This window comes from Mirounga angustirostris, unplaced genomic scaffold, assembly GCF_029215605.1.
Source record: "Mirounga angustirostris isolate CCGP_5_RB_7025 unplaced genomic scaffold, mMirAng1.0.hap1 SCAF_2, whole genome shotgun sequence".
In the NCBI taxonomy this organism is placed as follows: domain Eukaryota; kingdom Metazoa; phylum Chordata; class Mammalia; order Carnivora; family Phocidae; genus Mirounga; species Mirounga angustirostris.
Window position 1 is genome coordinate 147,990,042 of NW_026991710.1, and position 22,357 is coordinate 148,012,398.

A 22,357-nucleotide genomic window follows, 5' to 3' on the forward strand; every position below is an offset into this window, starting at 1 on the left:
TCTTCTTGTTTTATTTCCATTAATGGATTGTAAGCTCTTAAGGGATGGGGATTATTTAAAATTTATTTTTGTATTTCTCATCAGTGCAGTCATTTACTTTGGTTTTCCCTTACTTGTGGGATGGATGGATATCCATTAACCTCAGTTGTTTAGCAACAACCAATTACTTCTGTTTTTTATTCTCAAAACCTTTTTTCTTCTGCTTTTCATGACTCACTGCTCCTCCCTATCTGTACATTGACTCTATGGGTGGTGGTGGAAGTTTAGTGGGGGTGGGAGAAGTGAGGTAAGGGAAGGAGGAAAGGAAATACTCAATAAATACAGCTATGTCATAGTCTCCAAGAGATGGATCTACAAGGAAGTGATGTAAGCACATTGACAGGTAAGAATATGACAATAGCACTTATTTCAAGGGTAAGGAGTGTCTGGAATGGAAATTAGATCAAGAAAAGGGGCGCCTGGGTGGCTCAGTCATTAAGCATCTGCCTTCGGCTCAGGTCATGATCCCAGGGTCCTGGAACCAAGTCCCGCATGGGGCTCCCTGCTCAGCTCTCTCCCTCTGCTGCAAACCCTGCTTATGTGCTCTTTCTCTTTCTCTCTCAAATAAATAAATTGAATAAAAAAAATGAAGAAACTAGATTGATGCAATTTCTTTATTTTATTTTTTCTTTAATTATTTTATTTACTGTTAGTAGTACTTTTCTCCTGGCCTAAAAGAACGTAGGGACTTTTGGGAGGCAGGAGAGGGATGACATCTCTAAATATGTCTGAACGGGAACACTGATGGAGGGAACGCTCCCCCTGTTTGACATGGTGCTGTCCTAACCATCCACTTTCATGCACTGAAATACAGTTCCTAAGGTTCTTTAACATTTATAATCCGTTTTCTGGCTTCTTGCAGGGCTCCAAACACCGCTGCCCTTTCGCTGCTCTTGGCTTCCTGGGCTGCAGTTTGGGTCAGGGTCCTCGCCTTGCCAGTCTCCATGTTCGGAGCCCCCAAGCGGTGGCAGACAAATTATGCCTATTTCATCCTGTGAATTCTAGTTTTCTCGGATCTATTTCACTGAAGTTGCTAAGAAGGACCAGGTCTTTCACACATTTATTCCTGAGGAAATGCCCTTCATGAAAACACCGTAGAGTCATAATTCCATTTGCTCTTCACGTTGGGTGGAAACTTGCTGGACGGAAACTTGCCCTGAGGAAAGAGGGAGGAAAGTGGGGAGAGGAATGGAGGGAGCAAGGGAGGGTGGGAAGGAGGAAGAGAGAAGGGGGGGAAGAGCAAGAGAATGAGGAGAGAGACAGAGGGTGTGTTTTTGGGGGGGGAGCTTTATTTTTAGCTTGACTCCTAAGTCAGGGCACATAGGAAACAGCTGCCAATGTATGTGACCTTGAAGTCTAGGGGAGTCCCGTCAATGTTGCTAAGTTGTTCAGGGTTTCTGTGGCATTGCTTTTATTTTATTTATTTTTTTAAGATTTTATTTATTTATTTGACAGAGAGAGACACAGCGAGAGACGGAACACAAGCAGGGGGAGTGGGAGAAGGAGAAGCAGGCTTCCCGCTGAGCAGGGAGCCCAACATGGGGCTCGATCCCAGGACCCTGGGATCATGACCTGAGCCGAAGGCAGATGCTTAATGACTGAGCCACCCAGGCACCCCGTGGCATTGCTTTTAAAATATCACCTACAGGTTGAATGTACTTACGAAAAATTCCAGGAAAAAAAGTTATTCCCAATAAGTTTTTTGTTGCGGTGGTGATGAGGGGTGTGTGTTATTGATCTTATAATAGAAATAATGACTTTAAACCAGGTTTTCTAAGAAAATTAATGACGGCCCCAAGTTAATGGGCTTCAGCCAATCTCCCAGTCAGCCATTAATCCCCAGGAAATGCCCTGGGCCTTGATCATTATTGCGTAAATAATACAAAAGTGGGTAGGTCAGATGGGAAGCATACATTGCCCTTGTCTTTGGGCTACTTTTATGGTAGTAAGAGTAACCTATTAGGGAGGAAAACTGTTAACAATTTTGTTACCAATGCAAATATATAGTTTTGTTTAAACAAAATTATTAAATAAAATATTAAGCAACTCGAGCTCTGTATGTTTGAGGAAGAAGTAATGGAGGACTCCAAGCTCAGAATTCTTAGCTGTAGTTACAGCCATGAGTGACGTAAAATACAGAGCCAAATACTGATTTGAGAATAATGCAATTACTGTCATATTAGATATTTCAAGTTAAAATCAGGGTTAAAGTAACACGTAATTGACTTCTTTAATGGTTGCAAACAAAAGATGGTACTGAAATTTACTTTTAAAATTAGGACCTTATATTCTAATAAAAATATCTTGAAGAACTACACTTCACAAGTTTTCAAATAAATATCATGATGGATGGGGATATTTTTCTTATCTTAAAATATCAAAGGACTTTCATAGTCCTTTTCGTGGCTTATTTTGCATTCCAGGATCTTCAAGAAGGCAAATAGTAAAATGAAAAACATGTGTGGAAAATTAGTATAGCTGTTGCCCTTGACTGCCAAAGGAGATGCTACTGAGGTAAAAAGATCTTCGAGGGGATTTTCCTATTTTGAACAGAGATGTCCACGCATATTGTTATGCCACGACCCAAATTCAGGTGTAGAACTTTACATGAAGTTTTTCAATAAACGTTTTCAGAATGAATAAACATACTTCAAATGTCTTAAAATGTTGTCAGTTATATCTCAGCAAAGCTGGAAAAAAAAAAAAAACAAATTAAAAAAATGCCCCTCCTTGCCCTAAGAGTTTTTTTGTGTATTTGGAAGATTAACTCTTTTTAAAAATTTTTAAAGTTTATTTATTTATTTATTTTAGTAATCTCTACACCCAACATGGGGCTCAAACTCACGACCCCGAGATCTAGAGTCACGTGCTCTTCTGAGTGAGCCATCCAGGCGCCCCAGATTAGCTCTTTATCTTTGATATATGTTGTGTGTGTTTTCTCCTACATTGGTATTTATCTTTTTTCTCTTACATTTTTTCTTTTTCCAAATGACTATCCATTTGTCACAACACTATGAAAAAGTCCATCTGATCCTCACAGGTGTGAAATGCTATCTCAATTATATTCCAAATTTCCATATGTAGTTGTATTTATTTTTAAACTTTCTTTTCTGTTGTACTAGTCTGGCTGTTTATTCATATGTCATGTTTTGATATGGGGGAGAGCTAATTACCTCCCCCTTAGGGGCTTTTCTCTTGTTTTGTTGCACTAGCTAGTAAGTCCGATATTGTATTAAATAGTTAAAAGAATAGCAGGCTTTTTTGCCTTGCTCTGGATCTTAGTGGAAATGCTTCTAGTGTTTACCTAATAAATAGTATGCTGGCTTTAGGATTGAGGTAAATTTATTTTATCAATTTAAAGAAAAATCCATGGCTTTCTATTTTACAAAATGTCTTATCAGAAATGAATTTTGAATTTAGTTGCATTTTTTTCAATGTCCTTGTCATTAGTCAAGTAATTTTTAAAAATCTTTTAAGATGGTGATCATAATAATGGATTTCTTAATATCAAATCACTCTTGTGTTCTTGTAATCAACTTGCTCATGAATATATCAATTTTTTAAATATGCTGTTGGATTCTAGTCCCTAATATTTTGTTTAAGATTTTTTGCCTCAATATTCCAAAGTAAGATTGGTTTCTGTTTTTCTTTACCATACTATTTTATCAGGTTTATGTATTGATACTTTTTTTTATAATAATATTTTTGGAAATGTCTATGTTTAAAAAAATTTGTGTGGTTTTAGATCATCTAGTCTTTAAAAGTTTGGCTGAACTCCCCTGTGAAACTATCTGCACATGGTAATGTTTGAGGGCAAGTTCTCTACTTCTTTGAAATTTAATCCAAGTTTTTTTTATATAAATAAGAAATCTGTATTTGGATCTGTAATAGGAGAGCAATGGCCCCCCAAATATCCATGCCTTAATCCCCAGAACCTGTGATTATGTTATGTACATGGGAGAAAGGACTCTGCAGGTGTGAATAAGGGTAGGGACTTCTAGGTGGGGAGATTAATCTGAACGGCTTATTCTTTTGAGAATTTAAAAGTGAGTAACTTTTTCTCATGGGTCGGAGAGACACAATGTGAGAGAAACTTGACCTGCATCACGGTTGCTGGCTTTGAAGATGGAATAAGGGACCATGAGCCCAGGAATATGGATGGCATCTGGAAGCAGGGGAAAAGCCCTCAACCGACAGCCAGTAAGAAAACAGAGACCTTGGTCATACACCCACAAGGAAACAAATTCTACCAACATAGGAAGAAGACAGCAACAAATTCTCTTCTAGAACCTCCAAGAAAGGAAACAGCCTGCTGACACCTTGATTTTAGTTCAGTGAGACCCATATTGGATTTTTGACCTAAGAACTATAAAATAATAAATATGTGGTGTTTTAAGCCACTAAGTTTGTGGTAACATTTTATGGCAGCGATAGAAAACTAATACTTATCTGGACAGAGAAAGTCAAATTTCATAAATGTATTTTATATGGAATTGATTGTTTTAGCTAGGTTTTCACATTAATTTTCATAGAATTACACAGTATGGACTTATGATTTTCAAAATTTTATCAATTTATTTCTCCTTTCTTATTTGTTATGTTGTGTATTTGTACTTTCTTTTTCTTTTGCGGCGGGGGGGGGTGGTTGGCAGAGCCATCTGAGGTTTTATTTGGGGAAAGGCACTTTTAATTGGAGGCATGGGCAAGAGGGGTATCCAGGGCAATAGACTCCCCCCAAGCGTAGGCTGAGGACTGGGGCTGAGCCTCAGGTCGGTCTCCTGTTCCCGATGTTCCCCCACACAGCTCCTTCCCCCAGAGGCTCTATAGTAGTCACAGGAACGAGGAGGCTGGGAGGGACCACTGCTATTCACATCCGAGACAGCTTGGACACCAGCTTCCCAGTGCAGGTCTCAATCATCTTCATAGTCATGGCCTTGGAGGAGCTGACACAGCTAAAGGAACTGGCGCCCCTGCTAGAGCCAAAGCTGGACAGGAAGGAGCTCAGGCCATAGTTGAAGTCAGGCTCATGAGGACCCTGTAGGCTGAGCTCAGCCCACCCGAGTAGCTGCTGTTGGTCTTAGTATGGATATTCAAATTCTGCATCCCAGACCCCAGCTGGCTCTCTCGTCCTCCAGCAGCTTGCGGTAGGTGGTGATCTCAATGTCCAGGGCCAGCTTGATGTTCATGAGCTCCTGGTACTCGTGCAGCCGCCACACCGTATCCTGCTTGGCTCGCTGCAGGGCAGCCTCCCCATCGGCCACCTTGGCACTGGCTTCCTTAACAGCCAGCTCCTGGCTCTTCTCAACATCGGCGGCAGCGACCTTCAGTGAAGCCCTCTTGCCTTTGACGCCCTGGATCTCACCCTGGAGTTGGCTGATCTTCTGGCTCATCACGGAAATCTCTGTCTTCGTGCTACTGAGGTCATCCCCAGGCTTCCCAGACAATGCCTGCAGCTCCTTGTACTTGATCTGGTACATGGTCTCGGCCTTAGCCCAGCTGTGGTTGGTGATGTCCTTGACCTCGGCGATGATGCTGTCCAGGTCCAGGGAGCTGCTGTTGTCCATGGACAGCACCACGGACGTGTCCAAGATGTGGGACTGCAGCTCACAGATCTCCTCTTCCTAAGCTGCCTTAAGAAGCTGATCTCGTTTGCCAGCCCTTCCCGGAGGGATTCCAGCTCTACTTCGTTCAGGTAAGCTTCGTCCACATCTTTCTTGATGTGGACAAATTCATTCCCCACATCTGCACCCTCTTTGATCCCCTCCTTGTACTTCCTTTTGACGTCCTCCACCAGCTCCTGCCTGTGGCGAAGCTCCACCTCCTGCTTCCGCTTCTCCTGGTCCGATGTGTTTAGCTGCTACCAAAGGTTGTCGATGGAGCTCTCCAACAGGCGGTCCACGTTGCTCCCAGCGGTTTTCTGCTGCTGTAGGAGGCTCCGCTTGGTCCCCAGAATTTTGTTCTGCTGCTCCAGGTGCCGCACCTTGTCGCTGGAGGCAAACTTGTTGAGGGTCTTGACCTGCTCTTCTCCTGAGTGTTGCTCAGCCTGGATGTTGGGGTCTGCCTCCAGCTCAAGGGGGCTCAAAAGGCTCTAGCTCACTGAGACGGCTGTGATGTCCCCCATTGCCCTGGCCCTGCTGTAGCCCCTGACCATACTCAGGCCGGTGTCCAGACCACCCCAGAAGCTGCTGCCCACTTGGGAGAAGGCTGAGGAGCAGATGCGGGATCCAGGTGCTCTGGGGTGCCAGGGGCTGCTGAAAGCCTGGGGGCAGGAGGTGAACACCTCCTCGGACTTCTGGGCCACCGTGATGGACATGGTGGAGGCTGGAGTGGAGGCAAGGAAGCTGAACCTGACAGAGGTTTGAGGAGGAGCCCAGAAGCGACTTCTTGGTGGGGATCTCTTTTTCTTTGATTAAATTAGCCACGTTTTTGGTTTTGGCTACTTTGAAGTCTTCTGAAGCCGCAGTCTTGGATGAGAGGGCAAAAGGCCCTATCTGTCTCTGATCTTTGCCACTAGACTGGCCCCATTCTCAGTGACGTTTTCAAGAGGACTGGGTCAGTCTTATCTCCTGCTAAATCTGCCTTTACAAAAATATCTAATAATTCTCTTGAACTAGTCTCTCTTGCCGGACTGCTAACTTTGGCAAGGAAAAGCCAGTTCTCAGCAATATTTTGAGAGTTTTTTCCCAGGCGGACTCTCTCATAGGCTCTATCTGCATGTGATTTGTATTGTAAGATATTATAGTCTACAGCTAATCAAATAGCACAGTTAATCACATGATCTACCATGGCATGACAAGGATCACCAACTTCGTAGCCTGCAGGATCTGTTTTCTTGCTGATCACCAGTTGACCACAGAATTAGCATTTCATATCTTAAGTTGTGTTAAGGTAGCTCCATGTCTAGGTAGCAACTCTGTAATTGTATATTACCTGTTAACAATATAACAAGTAAGATAACAGTGACTTTGAAAAAATAAAAGTGTATTTGTCTCTCTTATCATAATTCAAGCATAAGCAGTCCAGGGCTATGATATGATAACTTTGTTACCTTTTCTTGCTCTGTAATAGTCCCTTAAACTTGTTCTGGCCTGTGTGGCTGCATATGGCTTAAACTAACTACTACTCTTAGGTTCCAGGCCTGAGGATTGCACACTTCACTTCCGCTTATATTTAGTTGGCAGAATTTAGCCACATTCCTGCATTCCTACCTGTAAGGCAGAATGCAAAATACAGTGTTTATTCTCAGTGTCAGCTTGTCCAGAGGAAACACAAAGAGAATCTCATACCTACAAAAGGGGAGAATGGATAGTGAGGCCTATTGGTGGCATGTGCCGTATCCTTTTTCTCATGATTTTTTCCCCCATTTTTTTTTCCTTTAAATAGTGAGGATTTTGTCTTTTTTAATTTCAAGGCTTAAACATTTCCCCCATAGTAAGTATTTATATTGAGAGAAATTTAAACTAGTGTGCTCTTTATATAGTTTTTAGGTTTTTTCCCTCCAATGAAAATAGCCTTTTCATCATCTATTTTATATATAATAGTAATCACTGTTTTAAAAAAATCAGCCAATGAAAGAGAAAGGAAATATCCAAAGTTTTTGCACGTTGAGGAAAAATACCATCAATGTTTTGATGACTACTCTTTCATTTACCATTTTTAGAAACATAAACAGACACTCCTTTTCCCAAAGATTTTATCCAAAGATGGTCATATAATAATTCTACTTTTACTTTATAAGTTTTTAAAAAATGCAATTTTCTTTTTTGTTCATTGCCTCTTCTTCCGCCAACTGAATAACCCTAGGAATCAGGGTGACCAACTTGGTATGTATCTTGGCTTACTACAATTTATGGCCATATGATTATATGCATTTGCATATTTACATATATTCACACACATTTATAGTTGTATATATATTCAAATATTTTTGGCATTGTTTGGCTTAGAAAAGTGGGATAATATATATATTTCTCTGCCTCTTACCTTTCTCACTTAACAGCATATTGTGGAAATCTTTTTAATCATTGATTATAGATTGATAAAATTCCTTGTAACTGCTGCGTGTTATCTCATGGTATGGTTTTGCCACAACTTATTAAAAATGTTTACCCATTAGTAGACATTCAATCCCCCCCCCATATTTTGTTCCTGCCTTAAAAAAAACTGCATTAACTATCCTTATCTACTAGTATTTTATTTCTATGGTATAGATTACCAGTAACAGAGATGTTGATTTGAAAAGTGTATGTATTTTCTATTTTAGCAGCTATTACCAGACTGTTTTTCCAAAAGGCGGTAACAATTCATCCCTCCTCCTGCATACTTCCCTATGTCTCCATCAGCAATAGGGGTACCGCTGTTTTAAATCTTACCAATATCAATGTGTTACCTACTGCTATCTTAAATTTTCATTTTGTAATCATTGAGATTGTGTGCACATATATATTTATTTATTGTGTATATTGTATATCTATATTTATTTAATTAAAAAGGAGACACAGACTTATTTTAAATTCCTCTTGGAAATTCAAAGTCCGTGACTGCTGTAGCTATATGTAATCGATGTGCATATTGTGGATGTCAAAATCAAATACATGCATTTGATTGTAATAGATAATTTTCCCCTCGCAGTATTATGTTTCTCTTAAATCTTTAGGAGTCTGTAGGCTGCTATATAAATGGTCTGAGTGCCAGGTGAATTTTTTTAACGTAATGATATACAAAATTGTAGCTACTTGTTTCTATGGGATAGAGACAGAAACTGTGAAATAAACTTGGTTGTTCTTGTGGCATTTTAAACAAGCAAAAAAAGTTAAGCTGTCTATAAAGACACTGCATTTATAAGTTTTATTATTAAATCCACCACTGCTTTGCTGACTAATAAAATGGAAAATGTGTGCTTTTATAGGTTTGTAAAAAGGCAAGCTATAGGTTCATGAAAAATATCTTCCACCGATTGAATACAGGTGGCTGCTTGTTTAGACTTTGAAGACGTAAAGACTTAGGATAGATGTCTGAAAAAGGTAATATGGCACAATAAAAAAAAAATCTTCCTTTCTTTGCTCATCAATCCTTCGGGTATTCCATGTCAAATAAACGCTACAACAATTTATAGTAAAAGTACACAGTGGAAGTGCCAACGTTTAACACTCCTTAGGACTGGAGACCGGCCAGATTTTTCACACCAATATTTAATGTGAAGTAAAATGTCTTTTCCATTGGAAGTGTGAGAAGGCGCTTGCTTTCCTATATTTGGCAACACGCTTATGTGAAGTATAAAGTCAAATGCCCGTGATGTTCTCTTTACTTCAACCCTGATACATTGTGTTCATTTGTTTAAGTGCATGTGGCAGCTTTAGTGTTCCAACTATAAATTTTGGTTAACTTCTATTGACATGCTGTATTAAACTTAAGAAAAACAAATTACACTTCACCCGTTGTAATTGACTAAATGTGTCAAAAACACAGTAAGTGTAACACAAAAGGTCAGAGTCTTCGTCTACACTGTAATGGGTGTCATGGCAGGGATCCAACTTTTCTTGTACATTTCATTTTTCATGAAGCTTCAGGACAAGGCATACATTTAACATTCACTTCCACTTCTCATTTGTACTTCAAAGTTTATCGTAGGCTGTGCGACTACCAAGAACACTTTTCTCTCCTGCTATTTAAAGTTCTCTTCGCATTGACGTGTGTGCCCAGAGGATACTGATGTTCTCCTGTAAACAAGGCCTTGAGAATGGACTTTGGCATCCTGAGGGACGCAGTGCTGATTTATAGCACACCCATAGATCCCTGCAACACTCCCTGGGAAAGACCTGGTTTACCTAACTAGTCCCTGCTTCCATGACCAAGCAAGCAAACACGGCGTCAGGCGCCAGATTAAACTTGGCATCCTGGGTTTCCTTGGGATCTGATGGACGTTACCAATTTTAATTCTTTTGCTCGATGGCCAATCGTTTATATCAATCTTTATTCCTTCAGTAATGTATTAGCTTGATGCCTGATGATTAAATAATGGTAATTAAACTCTCTCTCACCCGCTGCCACCGCCCTCTCTTTTTTTCTAGTTACCCCTTGGTGTCATATCTTTTCAGTTCCTGTCGCAAAATTAGCTCCTTTTCAGGGGCTCAAACATTAGTTTCCAGTGTGAATTTATGTCTGGAAAAAAATCGAAATGGGGCAGGAGCTTACAAAGTATTATGCTGCGTACTGGAGAAAACAGAGATTCTAAATCTTAAAGTTTATTCCATTTTCATCACTATTTGTAAGCATCTTGTTGCTTAGTACATGCGTTACCACCAAGACACCACAAGTTTTATGTTGGCAATAATAGGAGACTATTTGTTCTGCTCTGATCAGTTTAGGGGTGGAAAAAATAACAGCCGTCCTTATCCAAGAAGCTCAGAGACAGCCCCATGGAGTCCAATAAAGGGTTTCAATTCTCCTTAAAAAAAGGAAGAGACCCACCCTCCCCCCCATCCCAGGAGATCACTATTGAAGATTCCCTGAGAGTGAGTCTGGTTCTAAATGACAGTTGGCAAACTTTCCGTGAAGGGCCAGAGCTGGAAACTTTTAAGCCCTGAAGTCCATGTGATCCCAGTCACAGTTACTCAATCCTCAATCCTGCCATTGGCAGCATAGCCATCAATATTATGTAAATGAATGAATGTGGCCGTGTTCTAATAATGTTTATGGACAATGAGATTTGAATATCATATAAATTTGATGTGTCATGCAATAGCTTCTTCTTACTTTTTCCCAACCACTGAAGAATGTAAACCATTTTTAGCTTTGGGGCTGTGCAAAACCAGTTGGCTGGTTGGATCTGGCTTGAGGGCCTCAGCATGCCAACCCTGAATCTAAAGTAATATTAATTTCTGGGCGCCTGGGTGGCTCAGTTGGTTAAGCGACTGCTTTCGGCTCAGGTCATGATCCTGGAGTCCCGGGATCGAGTCCCGCATCGGGCTCCCTGCTCGGCGGGGAGTCTGCTTCTCCCTCTGACCCTCCCCCCTCATGCTCTCTCTCTATCTCATTCTCGCTCTCAAATAAATAAATAAAATCTTTTAAAAAAAATAAATAAAATAATATTAATTTCTAAAAGGCTCAAGAAATTTAAAGGAAGTTGTTTTTTTTTTCTTTGAGAGAGAGAGAGCGAGAGAGTGAGTGAGAGCGCATGTGCGTGTGCGTGAGCTGGGGGTGGGGTGGGGCAGAGGGAAAGGAAGAGAGAGAATCTCAAGCAGACTCTGCTGAGCACGGAGATAATGCAGGACTTGATCCTACGATCCTGAGATCATGACTTGAGCCGAAATCAAGAGTTGGTGGCTTAACCACCTGAGCCACCCAGGTACCCCAGGAAGTTTTCTTTTCCAATAATGTTGCTCTAGTCTTTTTGTACCTGCAGCATTCTCTTTTGTACGAGGAGAATTTCTCTCCCTTCCCTCATTTTTTTGTTCAGATGATAAATACATTGGTATTTTGGAGTCCAGTCTAATGGGAATCAGGTATAGCAAATGCTGTTGATGCCTTGTCCGTATCTGTTACGTACCCACCATTCCCCTGCCCCTCCACTCTGCTACTCTGTGCAACAGGCATGTGAAATTCCATAGAAGATCTTCTCTGACACTGGAGTGCATTTGGTCCACAGGTACGATGTGCTGGGAGTGCTGAGGCATTAAGGCCCCTTGGGAGTAGCTCTTGGGCAATGTCCGATAGAATTGGAGGGTAAATATCCCTAGCTTGGGATATCTCTGAGGCATATTCTACATTGCCTCCCTGGGTTCTTCAGTGGGATTGGAGCTCCAGTTGCTAACAGCTGTAACCTGCTTGAATAAATACCCTTTATTGGCCTCCTTCCTTTCTCTATTTCAATTCCCTACTTCTTTCCTGGTGCTTCTGAGGATTACCTCCCAAATAAACCACTTGCTTGCTAGATTCTCAAGAAATGGCCTATACTTGAATTCAAAACCAGCCTTTTGTGATGAAGACCACTGGCTTAGGTTATAAATGTTAAGTCCTTGCTTCCTTCTCTTGGGTTTAGGCAGAGCTTGCCATCTGTCCTTCAAGTATGGCAAGGATTTTCTCTTCTCCTCTTTTGTCTTCAGCCAAGGGGAAGATATCACAACTATGGGCCATCTGCATGACTGCTGATCAAGTAGCATTCCAAGAAGTGGTATGCTCTTTCCACCCAGGTCATAGTGATTGTCGTGCCCTGTACAGTATGACACGTGACACAAGAAAATAGGTCAGAGGGGACATTGTGTATTCTCCACCTCCTCCCTTGTACCCATCCCATAAATATATCAGACAAAGACTATCTCTTTTGACAGCTCACTTTCTCGTTTCCATTTTGAAGTGCAGAATTGGGATGAATTAAAATGACATGGTCTCTTTGAAATCCAAATCCTGGATAAATTCTCTCTGCATCTAATCTACAATAGATTTCCTTACTGCCCCCTATATTCTGACCTGTCTGTTCACAGTTCTTTCAAAGCATCTATGTTTTATAGTGCTGGGACCATTATTCCCAGTTATTCCTACTATTATTCCTAGTTATTTCAAACAACAATTATTTTTATCAAAATTCTTAGAAGTAGTTATTTTTTTTCCCCTGGTAATCCTCTATATATCTTTCTTTCATTAGCAGGAAGCATGGATATGATTTGGTAGTATTCCTCCTACTGGCTCCTGTTTTTGAGAGGTTCAACACTTTCACCACTTGCAGTGTAAGTGGAGAAAGAATAGGGATGACCAGAAGCCTTTTTAGGGTAAAATTTTCATGAGGAAAGAGGTACAAAGTGGATATATGCAAAGGAGAGACACTAGGATTCTTTTTATAGCAGCAGAGTGTGGTGGTAAAAGCATCAGGAATGCTAAAGACAGAATTGATAAGACGGAAAACTATTTTAGACAGACTGAAATAGAAGCAAATTTATATATTAACCAAAAGTTTGTACTTTTGATAGAAGGCTCTACTACTACTTCAATGCCAGTTTTTAAAAAATTCATGTTTCAATGGATAATTATTGTCATATTAACTCCTGATCCCTATGAATATTAAATCAATGTCTACTGGGACCAAGAATATCTTAGGTAGCACGGAGGATGAGGTGAAAGGCTAAGATGAGAATAAGGAAGACCAGAGACAGACCAGGAATTATACCTTTAAGGGCATACCTACACACTTCAAAACGAAATAGATGCATTCATATAGTTTAGGACTTGACTTTGAATCTACACTGAGTTAAGAGAGCCAGTTTGGTTTAGAAGTTAATCAAAATGATTCAGGAAAGAAAAAGACAGTTAAAAACAGCCCCCTGATGTTTGCAAATGACATATCTGATAAAAGGTTAATATCCAAAATATATAAAGGACTTATAAAACTCAACACCCCAAAACCAAAAATATCCAGTGGAAAAAATGGGCAGAAGACATGAATAGACATTTTCCCAAAGAAGACATACAGATGGCCAACAGACACATGAAAAGATGCTTAACGTCAGTCATCATCAGGGTAATACAAATCAAAACTACAGTGAGATATCACCTCACACCTGTCAGAGTGACTAAAATTAACAACACAGGAAACAACAGGTGTTGGCAAGGATGTGGAGAAAGGGGAATACTCCTACACTGTTGGTGGGAATGCAAGCTGGTGCAGGCACTCTGGAAACCAGTATGGAGGTTCCGTGGAAAGTTAAAAATAGAACTAGCCTACGACCCAGCAATTGCACTCCTAGGTATTTACCCAAAGGCTACAAAAATACTGATTTGAAAGGATACATGCACCCCGATGTTTATAGCAGCATTATCAATAATAGCCAAGTTATGGGAAGAGCCCAAATGCCCATCAACTGATGAATGGATAATGATGTAACACACACACACACACACACACACATACACTGAAATATTACTCAGCCATCAAAAAGAATGAAACCGTGCCATTTGCAATAACATATATGGAGCTAGAGAGTATTATGCTAAGCAAAATAAGTCAGTCAGAGAAAGACAAATACCATATGATTTCACTCATATGTGGAATTTAAGAGATAAAATGGATGAACATAGGGGAAAAAAAAGAGAGGCAAACCAGAAAACAGATTCTTGACTATAGAGAACAAACTGAGTGTTAATGGAGGGGAGGTGGGTGTGGGGATGGGTCGAATGGGTGATGGGAATTAAGGAGGGCACTTGTGATGAGCGCAGGGTGTTGTACATGGGTGATGAATTACTAAATTCTATGCCTGAAATGAATATTGCATTGTATGTTAACTAACTGGAACTTAAATAAAAAGTTGAAAAAAAGAAAAAAGTTGCCCCCTGTTTATGAAGAGCTATGTATTAGATGAGATCTTCTCATTTAACATATTGATATAAATATGGATTTGGATGGATCAATGAATTTTCTTAATTCCTCCTATGTATAGCCCCAGGGCTGGATGCTAATGGTACCACAGATGGAATCTCTGACTTAAGTAGCCTGTAGTGTCCTGACTTGATGAATGGCACCAAAGATGGTATAGGAAATTACCCATCAGGTGTACATATGCTCTTTGACCTATTTTGGCCTCCCATGGTAATATGGAAAACCTGTGGTGCGGTTTTAGCTTTGCTTGGTTGTAGATTCATCTTGACTTCATCCATTTATCCGTGCATCCATTCCTTTATTCAGTCAGTCAGGACTTTTTAATCACATGCTCTATACTAGGTACTGTATAAAGTGTTTTAGATGTCTTTGTGGAGTTTACTATCTTGTCTTTAAAACAAACCAACACTGGGGCGCCTGTGTGGCTCAGTTGCTAAGCATCTGCCTTTGGCTCAGGTCATGATCCCAGGGTCTTGGGATCGAGCCCCGTGTCGGACTCCCTGCTCAGCAGGAAGCCTGCTTCTCCCTCTCCCACTCCGCCTGCTTGTGTTCCCTCTCTCGCTGTCTCTCTCTCTCTCTCTGTCAAGTAAATAAATAAAATCTCTTAAAAAAATGAAACAAACCAACACTGGATTTAGAAATACATTAGCTATCCTTGGGGTTCAGGATTTATTAAAATTGAATTATGACATTGAGTTTCAAAACAATCCATGTATGGAGGTTAAATTATGGCAGATGCTAGTCTTTGAGGACTGCTTACTGACAACCTATCACTCTGGTCACATGAAGACAGGAGATAATTGGAAGACAGGACATTTATATTATGTTTGAGGATTTAATTGCCAAATGTTGTTCTTAATATTCTACAGAAAATCCATTTATCAAAATTCAGTCCAATCAGTTTTCAAGTTTCTTTCTGGTCATTTGTATAATCCCTCAGGTAACGTTTTTTACATTACAGATGGATGTCCACCACCCCAAGATCACTCCCCATGCCACTTCACCCTTCCTTGGGATTTTCAGCTGCACTTCATCATATATCATCACCTGTTAGCCTGCGCTGGTCACCCCACCTCACACTTCATCACTTCTTGCATTCTTTGTGAGTTCTTTGCTCTGTTACAGAATCTGTCTCCGTTGTTCGCTAATTCATGACGTATAAACCAAATACAAATTAATCAAAGTTTAGTGGTATCTAGATTAGTTCTTTCTAATTTATCAAAACAAGACTATGACACATTCTAAACAGGAATGATTTCTATGATAAAATGTGGTCAAGAAAGTATTATACTATATACTTTCTGGGCTTTATTCCTCTTTATATTGACTCTATGAACTTGAGCAGGCAACTTATTACTAGGCACCTTTGTTACATTAAACTGAAAGTAATGGAGATATTTGCCACTGCCCTGTTGAGGTGTCAGCGTTATGAGTTGGGCATGTTGCTTTTGGGGATGTTCATTTCAGCAGATTTTTACTTTGAGTACATTTCACTGTAGTGAGTGTCATTTTGGGGGTCATCTTCTTACCTTAAACAACTAAGTAATTTCTTTCCTTCCAGTTGACCAATCCGGGCTGAATGCTTGTGAACAAATTTGGATCATTTTAAAGAAAATCTCTTTACCAAAATAAAAGTACTGCTGTTATATGGTTTACTATTGATTTAAGTAGATTTTCCCGAGTGAATTATTCCTTCAAGCTTTCTGATGCAAAGTTGCCCACAATAGATTTCACTATATAATGGAATTGGTTTTAGCAAATGTAATGTTTTTAGTCATAGTTTTTACATTTTATCCATGCAGATTCTCATGTATTCTATGTGTAATTTCCAACTCTTTGCTAATATAATGCTCTCAAATTACCCAAGTAGATTTTTCTATTGTTCTCAGTGTCTTAGTCTGTTCAGGCTACTAGAGCAAAATTCTGTAGACTATGAAGCTTCTAAGCAACGGAAACTCATTTCGAAGATTCTGGAGGCTGGACAATCCAAGGTCAAGGTGCCAGCATGGCTGTATTTTGGTGAGGGCTTTTTCCTGGTTCACAGCTGTCAGTTTTATCCCTGGGTCCTTACACGGCAGAAGGGCTAGGGAGCTCTTTGGAGCCTCTTTCCTAATCCCACTCATGAGGGTTTCACCCGCAGGAGTTAAGCATCTCCCCAAAGCCTCACCTCCTAATTGCATTATCTGTGGGGGTTGGGATTTCAACGTATGCATTTTGGGGAAACACAAAATTCAGATCCTAGCACCATGTTCACTAGAATCAAAGTTGTACATTTAGAAGTTCACCATCCCCACAAGGGGATGCAACTTTTAGCTTGCCATTGAGTTTTTTGTTTTGTTTTTTCAAGTTGACTCCGCGCCTGCAGAGAGCCCAGCACGGGGCTTGAACTCACGACCCTGAGATTAAGACCTGAGCTGAGATCAAGAGTCAGAAGCTTAACCAGCTGAACCACTCAGGTACCCCTGCCATTGAGTTTTGATGTGGTTTAGGTGAGTCTAGGGGAGACCAGCCAGCAATTTCAAGATTTAATGTGAAAGGGTCGTGATTTCTGATGACATCATTTTAATAATTCTAGAAGTTGTATTTATGGTTATATGGTATATCTCATTGATGTTTCTAGCTCATTATTCAATTAGTCTTAGAGAATATTGAATTTATATCATTAAAGTGGGAAAAAACACGCCTATATATTTTAATTATTATTTAGGAAAGTATTTATTATTTAGAACAGTATCAGCTTAAAAGTCAAACTGCTGTAAATTTAGGATTACTTACCTTTACCAAGTCCTCTTTGGGTGCCTCATTATTGCTTAGGTACTAAATTGTGACATTAATCACATCTGTTACAGCTAAGCATGCAGGTGTGTGTGGTCAATTTTTAATTTTGTTTTTATTTTACTCCTGGTCTGTAGAATTTACGATTTTGTTTATTCAGAGGATGATGAGAAAACCCTGCCTTTGGAGTACTCCATAAAAATTTACAGAGACAATGCTTTTTTCCTTAGTCAAAATAATGCATTTCATTTACTTTAATGACCGCCTAAGTTTGTAATTGGTTTGCACTTTGAAGCACTTTGGTATTTGTTGGTGGTTTTTAACCTAAGGTATGCAGGTCAAAATACAAATGGGTTGGTAAGTCTGACTTTAGAAACTGGCCTTTTAAATTTAATTTTAGTAACCCAAGAAAACAAATGTTGAAGTTTGCAGAATGAGAGGATATGACGTCATATAACCAAGTATATACAGAGATATTTTTAGACCTATCTGGTGTGACTCGGAATTAGAGCTGTGTGGATTTTTCAAATTGAGACGGGCAGTGTGGCGTTGATATTTCGAAGTAAGCAACTGAGGGAACATGCTAGAAGAATTCTCTGTAATCTCGGACTGCATGCAGACATAAGAGTTACTTTGTGATTGGATTCAGATGGAAAGGATCAGATGACTCAACTGATGAATTTTAAAGGCTCACAGCCAGTCTACAAAAGCCTGGTGCCGACCGAGAGGAGTCTAAAATATTATCTATATTATTTTTGAGCAAATATTTCTTGAGTCCCTTTAATGTGTTAGGCACAGGTGACGGAGATATAGACATAACTAAGACACTATCCCTCCTCAGTGACTGGGCTACATGGAAATAATAAACGCAGCAGTAGTAAAAATAGTAGTAGCTACAGTTACTGAACAGCTAAAGTATGTCCACTACTTAAATGCAGTTATCTCTAACACAACAATTCTGCAAAGTATCATTTGCTCCGGCTTGCCAGCAAAGAAACAGCCTCAAAGTGGTTAATTAACTTGTCTGAGTCAACAGAGAGCAAATAGAGAATTTGGATTTGAACCTTGTTCTGATCCCAAGGTCTAAGGTCACCATTTTGAAAATACATGGGTCAGATCATGTAGATCATTTAGGACATTCCAAGTAGTTTAGATTTTATTCTGAAGGCTATTGAACGCTACTGATTTTAAACAGCATATGGCATGCCAGGATTTGGGTTCTAGAGAGAAACTTCTGACAATAGCATGGAGAATGGAACGGAGGGGCTTGAGACTGGAGCCAAAAAACCATTGCAAGAGCTAAGGTGGGAGAGACTGAAGTCCTTCCTTAGGACACGGCTGTGGGAACAAAAAGGAAGCAGATGAATTTAAGACATATTGAAGAGGAGGTGGGTGCAGGGATAAATCAAGGACTACTTCCAAATTAGAAGATGGTACCATTTGGTGCCATTTTGTGACTAGGAAATATAGAAGGAGTTTAGTTTAAAAAATTGTATTGAAAAATTGTACAAACTCATTATAAAACTTAGAGCAGTACAAGAAGGCAAACAATGGAAGTTAAATGTCACCCCAAAACTTAGAGCTCAGAAATATTCATTATTAACTTTTGGTACACTTAATTCTGGACATATTTCTATGGGAAAAATATATAGAGAGGGAAAGATAAATAAACTAGAGGATTCACTCAGCTTTAGATGCCTCATTCTTTACTGTAAGGGATATTAGTTCCTAAAAGCTTCCTCTAAAGTTAAGACAAAAGATTATAATACAGTTGAACAACATGGGTTTGAACTGTGTGGCTCTATTTTTATGTGGATTTTTTTTTTTTTTTGATACAGTAAGGCACTGTAAATGTGTCTTCCTTATGATTTTTAAAATAACATTTTCTTTTCTCTGGCTTACTTTATTGTAAGAACACAGTATATAATACATACACAATATATGTGTTAATTGATTGTTTATGTTATTGGTAAGACTTTGGTCAGCATTAGGCTATTAGTAGTTAAGTTTTGGGGGAGTCAAAAATTATATGTGGATTTTTTGGGAAAATTTTGCATCTCACATTTATTTATTTATTTATTTTTATTATTGGTTTCAGAGATAAGAGTTTAGTAATTATCAGTTGCATATAACCCTCAGTTTGTTTCCTATAGTTAAGAGTCTCTTACGGTTTGTCTCCCTCTCTGATTTCATCTTATTTTATTTTTCCCTCCCTTCCCCTATGATCCTCTGTTTTATTTCTTAAATTCCACATATGAGTAAAATCATTTAATTGTCTTTCTCTGATTGACTTATATCCATCTAGGTCGTTGTAAATGGTAAGATTTCATTTTTTTGATGGCTGAATAATATTGTGTTATGTATATATACCACCTCTTCTTTATCCATTCATCTGTCGATGGGCATCTGGGCTCTTTCCATATTTTGGCTATTGTGGATACTGCTGCTATCCACATTGGGGTGCAGGTGCCCCTTTGAATCGTTATGTTTGTATCCTTTGGGTAAAAACCTAGTAGTGCAATTGCTGGGTCATAGGGTAGCTCTATTTTTAATTTTGTGAGGGGGGTCATGCCCCTAACTTCTGCTCTGTTCAAGAGCCAACTTGATTCTGGTTTTGTAATTACATACTACATCTCTAAACAGTGTCCTATGGATTCAAGTTCAATTTTTAATGTGCTGAATTTAGGTGCTCATGGGATATCCGTAAGGAATTGTCCTTTAGTCAGAAATGCATTTGTGGTCTTGGATCCACAGTGAGATCAGGGCTAGAGATGTTGAGTCAGGAGATGTTATCATATAGGTGAAAGTTGAACCCCTAAGAGGTTCACAAACACTGAGTTAGCATGTAGAATTGGTAGAGTCTGTGGAAAGAACATTTGAGGTACTCAAATATTTAAGGAGTGGGAGAAAGAAGAGATGACTTTCCAAAAGTATTTATGTAGGTAGAAGAAAAACAAAGAGATATGATGTTATAAAATTGAGAAGAGCTTGAAAAAGTTGTCCATAGTATCGAATGTTATAGAACAATCAAGAAAGATAGAGTAGCTAATTATCCATTGGCTATAGCAATTTAGGAACAGCATGAACAGCAATTTGGTCTCATCAAGAACAGTTTTTGTAGATTGGAGAAAGAAACCAAATTACAGTGAGTGAAGAAATAAGTGGGAGGCAAAGACCACTCTTAACTAACTTGGTTATGAGGTTCAGGGAAATCTAGAGAGATTGCTTAAGAAAGACACAGATTGAGAGAGGGCTTGTTTTTTTTTTTTTTCCCACATGGGAGGGGATTGAATATATCCTATGCAGAGGGTAAAACCCCAAAAGAGGAAGAGGCTGAAGGGGAAACAGCTGATTGGCAGAGCAGGGGCCTGAGTGGATGAAAGATGTGGATTGCAGGACTAGCTTTGGGCAAGAAGCAGGCATCTCATTCTCTGTGATAGAAGGAGCGTAGGTATGTAGATGTACTTACATAGGAAAATAGGGCTTTGAGAAAGTTCTTCCTAAATGGGTTGTATTTTCTATGTCAAGAAGAGGACAAGACAATCTGCTGCAAGTGAGAATGACAGGGTTTGAAAGAGGAGTTTGAAAATAGTAAATGTAAGTAGTAAAGCTGTTTATGGTAATGGGAAAACGGGCAGACGAGGAATATGTAAAGGACTGCTGATTGGCCCCAAAGGCTTCATCAGAGTTGGAAACTGTATTTGTTCCTGGTGCCAGATTTTATGGCTGTGTGATTTCCTTCACAGAACATAGATGTAGAAGTAGAGTAGACCAATATTTAGATTGATCCAGTCATCCAATATTTTCAGTCCTTATGCATTGGAAGAAAGATCGACAAGGTCAAAAGTAGGGCATGTTAACAGGAGAATATTTGAAGGGATAGACCCTGAGACTTAGACCAGAAAGGGGAGAGAAAGGGAGGAAGATAAGGCAGGTTCTCTGACACTGACTGCAGGTATCAGTGAAAGTAAGAGATTGCAGAATACATGAAGAGAAAAACTTGCAACTGGGATGTGATGTTTTTAGATTTAAGAGATGGAATGCTTTCAGTGGAAATGAGAAATTTAAAATAGCCAAAAGCAGTTTGCATATTTTATCATGAAAGGAACACAGTACCTAGGAATTCCATGGTTGTGGACTCAAGATTGCAAACACAGTAGCTGTGATAGGCACACCCCCAGAACAATCCGTCTGTACCGTGAAAGAAAGACTTCTTTATTTCAGGCTAAAATTCTACAGAGGACGGTCCTACCAGGGTTAGACAGATTGAGTTCCAAGTGGGATGATGGAGATGAAATGAAGTTCTATCACTCCAAAGCTACTGCAGCTAATGTTAAAATAAACTCAAACTGAACAGATTATGTGAAATGGTTGTGGTTAGTACCTTGTCTGTTATTGTCATGCTGCTATAGAGCTTAGCACATTAGATGGTAAGAACTGTTGTCTCCTTCCCATTAGATAGTGTGATTTTATCTGTGGCAGGGACTGCATCTTATTTATTTTTATACCCCCAGCACTTAGCAGTGTCTGGCACATCACAGGGATTCAGTAATATTTATTTCCTCACATAGACAGATATAATCAGGAAGAATTCACAAACTAAGTAGGATTTGAGCAACTGATTGTCCTTTTTTTTTTTTTTTTTTTTTGAGAGCGAGAGAGAGAGAAAGCACATGAATGGGGGTGGGGGGGAGGAGGGCAGAGGGAGAGAGAGAATCCTAAGCAGCTTCCATGCCCAGCACGGAGCCTGACACAGAGCTCGATCTCACGACCCTGAGATCATCACCTGAGCCGAAATCAAGAGTGGGACATTTAAGACTGAGCCACCGAGGCACCCCCTGACTGTCCTTTCTACCACTGTTTTCTGTATTTGACTTACCCTGAAAGGACCAATATGGCATAGAATAGGTGCATAATAAATATTTGTAATCAAATGGTTACAAAATAGCATCTTTTCTTGACTGCAGTATTTTGGGCTTTGCTTTGCTGTTATTTATGTAAATTTGCATCTGTAGAACTGTATTTATACAGATTCTTTTCCTTTCCTTAGTTCTGATAAAGACATAGGTTTTATTTCCTGAAAATACACCTTTGCATAATTGTTTCTGCACCTTGTTGAAGATACTAATCTCCCAATTCTGATGATGAGAAAATGATTTTAATAGTGGTGGAATA

At 39.5% G+C, this 22,357-nt stretch overlaps 1 pseudogene; it reads right to left on the reverse strand.

The window, feature by feature from the left end:
* Positions 1 to 4,740: 4,740 nt before the first annotated feature.
* On the reverse strand, positions 4,741 to 6,671 carry LOC123847798 (keratin, type II cytoskeletal 8-like; annotated as a pseudogene).
* Positions 6,672 to 22,357: the final 15,686 nt, after the last annotated feature.